We start from the raw sequence: 6,646 nt of genomic DNA, 5'->3' as shown, positions 1-6,646 counted from the left end.
CACGTTAGTGTGGACGTATACAAAATCAATCATTTGTAAGAGGGGGTTTAACCCTTTAATTTTATTATCTTGTCAACCTAGTTTTATGACAAATTAATAGTTGGTCTCATTTGGTCACACAAATAATAGCAGTGACTCCGATGGGGAGGATACTATTAGATGTGTCTAAGTGTATACCATTACTTGACACTAAGTCCATTAATAAGATTATGCCCCTTCCGTTGGGGAAGATCACACGCTCTTAATTAACTTCCTATAGTCATCCAAAAATGAAAGTCTGTTCTAGTGATCCGCAAATAAGCTCATCCGTTATGGAGGAAGACACTCAGAGCCAACGCGCAAGCTTGTTTGCATCACTTACAAACCAGTAATGGAGACCATGGGATTTACTTAAAAATCCCTCTCCCACTTAGTTATTTATTAATGAGGAATTTTAACTATGCTAGCCTACTAAACTTGTAAACTAACATGCACACACAGCACAATATAAAAGCAATAAATAGAAAATCTAATTTTCAACTATTATGGCTTTTATCTCTAGTTGTCCTCCGTGTGTTGTCATCCCAAGCTGCTGCCATATTTGGCCACCGCCACCGGGTCTAGCTGTCGCATCCATCTTGCTCCTTGTTCCGCTGCGCCTCTGGTCCTTAGAAGGTTCCACGCTTTGCAAGATTCGATCCGCGACATAAATAGAATTTTACCATTTTGATCCTATATTCCATAAAAGGAATGTACATGTATCTAGATCAAAAATAAAATCCTAATAAAACTAAATACAGCTCCTGCTGTATTTTATAATACAATCATGCACACACATATAAATGCCCTTGACATGTCCAAGGGTCCAATCACACACATAAAACTATAAGCCATAATAGTTGGATCCTGCATCCACAAAGTTAGCACATCCTACTATTATCCTGCCTAAATTATGTATGACATGTGCATAATTAAACTAATACCAAATACACAGAGGCAAAACCCTAGCTCTGATACCAATTGTTGGTTGCTACTCGGAAAACCTAGAGGTTCCACTGTACAAAAATTTTGTACAAAGGTCTGAACCTTTTCCTAGCTACCATGTGTTCTTTTAAATTAAATTTTGGATCGCCTGCGGAACTTAACACGTTTGATCCAAAATTAATCTATTTGTTCTTTAAGGTTTAGACTTGGATCTCCTGCGGAACTTAACACGTTTGATCCAAATCACCTAAGTTATTAATTCCATTAAATATTAATTTCCATAATTGGTTCCCAGTACTGACGTGGCGAGGCACATGACCTTCTTGGATATGGGAACAACCACCACCGACTAGACAAAACCTTTTATGGAAAGCTAATATTTAATTTCCTAAAATAACTTTAGGTTAACCAAAGAGAACAATCAAATCCCCAGGAAACGAAAGAAAATAAAAGAACCCAACTTGAAAAATATATTCGAAATACTAGAATCGTAAGCCTCTTGTATTTGGTATTATTTCCATAAATAACTAGTATGATGCGGAAAGAAAAATTACTAGTTATACCTTATAGAAAAACCTCTTGATCTTCTACCGTATTCCTCTTCTAACCTCGGACGTTGTGTGGGCAACGATCTTCCGAGATGAGAAACCACCAAAGCACCTTCTTCTCCTTTCTTCAAGTTTCGGCCAAGCACTATGCTTCCAAGAGATGAAGATCTTTTTCCATCAATCAAGCTCCAAGGGATGTAAGCTTTCTCTCCTTCTTCTCCAAGCTAAAATCCGGCCACCACTTGATCTTCAAGGAGGAAGAGAGGTACGGCCACAAGATGGAGAGAAGAGAAAAGAAGGAGGCCGGCCACACCAAGGAAGAAAAGAGGGAGAAAATAATAGAGGTTGTTCACCCTTGAAGGCTCCTCTACCTCCTCTTTTATAATCCTTGGTCTTGGCAAATAAGGAAATTTTAATAAAAACTTCCTTAATTCTTTTGCCATGAAAAGGAAAATTTTATTTTAATTAAAATAATTTTTCTTCTCACTAAAACATGGCCAGCCACTTATTTCCTCAAATCAAGGAGAGTTTTAATTAAACAAGAATTAAAACTTCCTAATTTGTTTCCGGAAATTTATAAAATTTCTCCAATAATTTTATCCCTTCATGATTGGTTTATAAAAGGAAATTTAATAAATTAAAATCTTTCTTTTAAACATGTGGATAAAAGAAAGTTATCTCTAAAAATTAAAATCTCTTTCAATCTACAAATAAGGAAAGATATCAAATCTTTTCTTAATCTTTTGTAGAAACTTATAAAAGAGAATATTTAATTTTTAAACTCTCTTTTAAATCATGAACATGTTTAAAAAGGAAAGTTTTCTTAAAATTTAAAATCCTCCTTTAATCAACAAATAAGGAAAGATTTCAAATTTTAAACTCTCTTTTAATCATGTAGATGATTTACAAATAAAGAAAGTTTTTACCAAAAATTAAAACCATCCTTTTAAACTACAAATAAGGAAAGAGATTAATCTCTTCTCTTAATCTTTTGTAGAAAGTTATAAAAGGAAATTTTTAATTTTTTAATTCTCTTTTAAAAACATGATATCCACATAAGAAATAATTTTAATAAAAATCCTTTTTAATATTCTAGTGGCCGGCCACCTAAGCTTGGGACCCAAGCTTTGGCCGGCCACCTTCATGGCTCATCCACTTGGTCTTGGCCGGCCCTAGCTTGGGTTCCAAGCTAGCTTGGCCGGCCACCTTCATGGCTCATCCACTTGGTCTTGGCCGGCCCTAGCTTGGGTTCCAAGCTAGCTTGGCCGGCCCCATTGGATGGGTAAGAAGGTGGGTATGCGGTGGGTATAAATCTCTATATACTAGAGGCTACGATAGGGACCGAGAGGAGGAATTGGTTTTGGTCTCCCGATAAAATTAAGCATCCCGTGTTCGCCCTGAACACACAACTTAATTTTATCAATAATAATTCATTCCACTAGAGAACTATTATTGAACTACCGCACCAATCCCAAATTACATTTTGGGCTCCTTCTTATTATGAGTGTGTTAGTCTCCCTATGTTTAAGATAACAAATGTCCACTAATTAAGTAAGTTACTGACAACTTATTTAATTAATATCTTAGTCCAAGAGTAGTACCACTCAACCTTATCATCATGTCGGACTAGGTCCACCTGCAGGGTTTAACATGACAATCCTTATGAGCTCCTCTTGAGGACATTATCAACCTAGTATCTCTAGGACACAGTTTCCTTCTATAATCAACAACACACACTATAAGTGATATCATTTCCCAACTTATCGGGCTTATTGATTCATCGAACTAAATCTCACCCATTGATAAATTAAAGAAATAAATATCAAATATATGTGCTTGTTATTATATTAGGATTAAGAGCACACACTTCCATAATAACCGAGGTCTTTGTTTCTTTATAAAATCAGTATAAAAGAAACGACCTCAAATGGTCCTACTCAATACACTCTAAGTGTACTAGTGTAATTATACAGTCAAGATAAACTGATACCTAATTACACTACGACCTTCTAATGGTTTGTTCCTTTCCATTTTGGTCGTGAGCTACTGTTTATAATTTATAAGGTACTGATAACATGATCCTCTGTGTGTGACACCACACACCATGTTATCTACAATATAAATTAATTGAACAACTACATTTATCACAAATGTAGACATTTGACCAATGTGATTCTTATTTCTAGATAAATGTTTATACCAAAAGCTAGGCTTTTAGTATACACTCTAACAGACCATTGGACCGTGATGGAAGTTCCTTTCTAAGTTCCAACAGACAAGAAGGGGAAGTGTCTCTAACCTCGATATTGGACCAGGAGCAAAGGGAGCAATCGGAGATGGATAAGGAGGTAACTAGAATTGTGTTGAATTTATTACCTCCTAATATTGTGTGATATGTATGTGAGTACAAGTGTGCTTATGAGTTATAGAGCAAAGTAATTGTGCTTCATGAAGACCCTACACAAGTCCAAGGAGTGGAGGATCCCAAGGAGAATGACTCATTGGTCCTGGAGGAGGAGAAGGATCAATCAGATGTGGAGATATGCTCAACATCCGAAGAAGAGGAGGATGTGAAATCGTCCACATCTTCGAGGGAAGAAGAAGAAGAGTAATTCGGGATAGAGGAGATCTTGGAAGCTCAACCCTCAACCTCAACTCTTGAGAAGAGCGAGAAAGCCTGTTAGAATTTGAGGGATGTCCTAAGACAATCACTTTACATTTTTTTTCTATTTATTTGATAAATATAGATTCACTATTTGAGTGCATATTATATATTTGATTATCTTAAACTCATTTACTGAATGTCCGTAATATAATTCATAGCATGAGAAAATTTGTGATTAGATCACAACTAGTGATTATCCTACATGTGAAATTATGAATATATTGAAATTTCGCTAGTCGTCGAATTAATATATTTGGACACCATCAATTCTATAAGACTAGCATGGGTTATACTTTTTGGTTCGGCCAAGCAGCCGTTTTCTCACTAGTTGGAGACATTGGGATGTTGAGAGTTAAACATGGATGCTGGTTATGGTAACTAGTTCATTGAAGTGATCACTTATTGTAAGACTTCATATGATTCTATATATATATATATCTGTGAAGTTCTTACTACAGCACGAGTGCAAGTTTCCTTCGACTTGAGGTATACAAGTCATCTTGGTCATGGAGACTTATACTTTGACATCTTAAGCAAGCATCTCATTCAAGTGTGGACCCGGGATGATTGGGTATACGTTGAAGTGCCCGAAGGTATTTGGATAGCTCACAGAGGATTCATTACTCCTTACGAGAAAACATATACCCTATGGCCACTCATTAGGATTATTACTCAAAGTCTTTGGCCAAAGCATCACATATTAAGAGTGTAAGACTCTTATACACATGTACGAGTAATTTGAATCCACAGAACAAGAAATTATTACTTGGGCTAGGTGTGACGTAGTCAACCTAGTGGGGACAAAACACATAGACCATGTCCTAAATCAAGTCGGTATAAGACGAGTGAAAGGAACGAGGCACGACTCATTGTAGCTGCTGAAAGGTCTTAACCCAATTTCTCTTCTCCTCTCCCTCTCCCCTCTCTCTTTGTTGCTGCCAACAAGGAGAAGCCTTTCCCCTTGTTGCCATGACCACCACAAGGGAGAAAACTCTCCCTTGTGTGCTTCTCTTTCTCTTCCTCTTGATCCCTCTTCTTCACTTGTGGCTAGTAACTTCAGAAGGAGAGGCTTGTACTCAAGGAGTTGTCTTGAGGAACTCGGCATGAATACGAATAGAGACGAGGTTCGACAACGTCGCTATGGTTGATACCCTTCTCGTTATAGGTTATTCGTAAGGTACACCTAGCGTAAATTTACTTTCATAAAAATTTAATTATACGATCATGTTTGACATGTCGTATCCTTGTATGTGTGTGGTGCGTGTGATGTAATAATTTAGGAATTATTATTATTTTATTTTCCACTGCACATATTTACGAAACGTGTTTTAGCACACACCGCATCAAGCATATCCCAACAAAGCCTACATCAAGTGCTTTAAATGTGGTGAGATGGGACACTACAAGAGTAGGTGTCCATTGTTCAAGAAGGTAAAGGAGGTAAACCCTAAATCCACTAAAGTTTATTTAGAATCTAATGTGGATTGTAGGAAGGAGGGCCAAAAATAAATGACACATCATTTGCTTCACGTGTGGTGAGCAGGGTCACTACCATACAAAATGCCCAAGGAAGGGGAAATCAAAAGGAAGCAAATGAGGAAGTGGAAGAAGCCATGTGGATGCTCATGTCAAGGGGGATCTCTAATGGTAGGTAGAAAGGTATATCCTAACTTGAACTTTAATTCGGATATTAATTCAAGTTCTAGGGATATGCATGCTAGAAATAATGTAGATTATTTACCCATGTATAATTATGTATTTAGGTATAATGATAGGAATAAGGTTAACTTGATTGATAATCATCTGCAAAAGTTAGACCTAATTGTTGGATCAAGACTCACATGAGAGGAGGTGGGGGGGGGGGGGGGGGAATCACGTGGTTTAAAAAACTTTTTATTTTTATTTTTCTTTTAAAAAACAAAGTAAGTATGCACAATAGAAAAAAGAGAAAATAGGAAAGTACAAGAACGTAAGCGGTTTACTTGGTTCAGAGCCTTCGGTGAATCCTAATCCAAGATTGAGACCCCATGGACCTATCGAAGGGTAATCCACTAATAACCTTTTTTGAAACCGCGGGAAGAGGGGATCAAGTACAAAAGAAAGAATAGGAAAAGTGTAACAAGCTACACTTTCCTTTATGCAAATTTAAGTACAAAAGTGAAACTTTGTTACCCAACACTCTTTGTAGATAGTTGGCTTGAGCTCAGTGTTGGACAGCTTCTCATTAGTAGTTGGGTGTAACAGAGTCGTAGCAGAGCAGCGACAGGAAGTCGAAGCAGTTGGAATGCCAAACATACATGTAGAAGCTTGTAGAAGAGATATGTTGAAAGCCTTAGTCGAATGCCTCTATTATAAGGGATGGAAGGTGCCTTCCATAGCATCAATAGGAAACCTAGATTTTAATGCAATATATGAACGCTCTAGGAAATCTAGTCTAAGACGCTCAGTAGGAAATCTAGCATCGATAGAA

This window comes from Zingiber officinale, chromosome 7A, assembly GCF_018446385.1.
Source record: "Zingiber officinale cultivar Zhangliang chromosome 7A, Zo_v1.1, whole genome shotgun sequence".
NCBI classification, from domain to species: domain Eukaryota; kingdom Viridiplantae; phylum Streptophyta; class Magnoliopsida; order Zingiberales; family Zingiberaceae; genus Zingiber; species Zingiber officinale.
The sequence above is the reverse complement of the archived record's forward strand: the minus strand, read 5'-3'. Positions refer to the sequence as shown.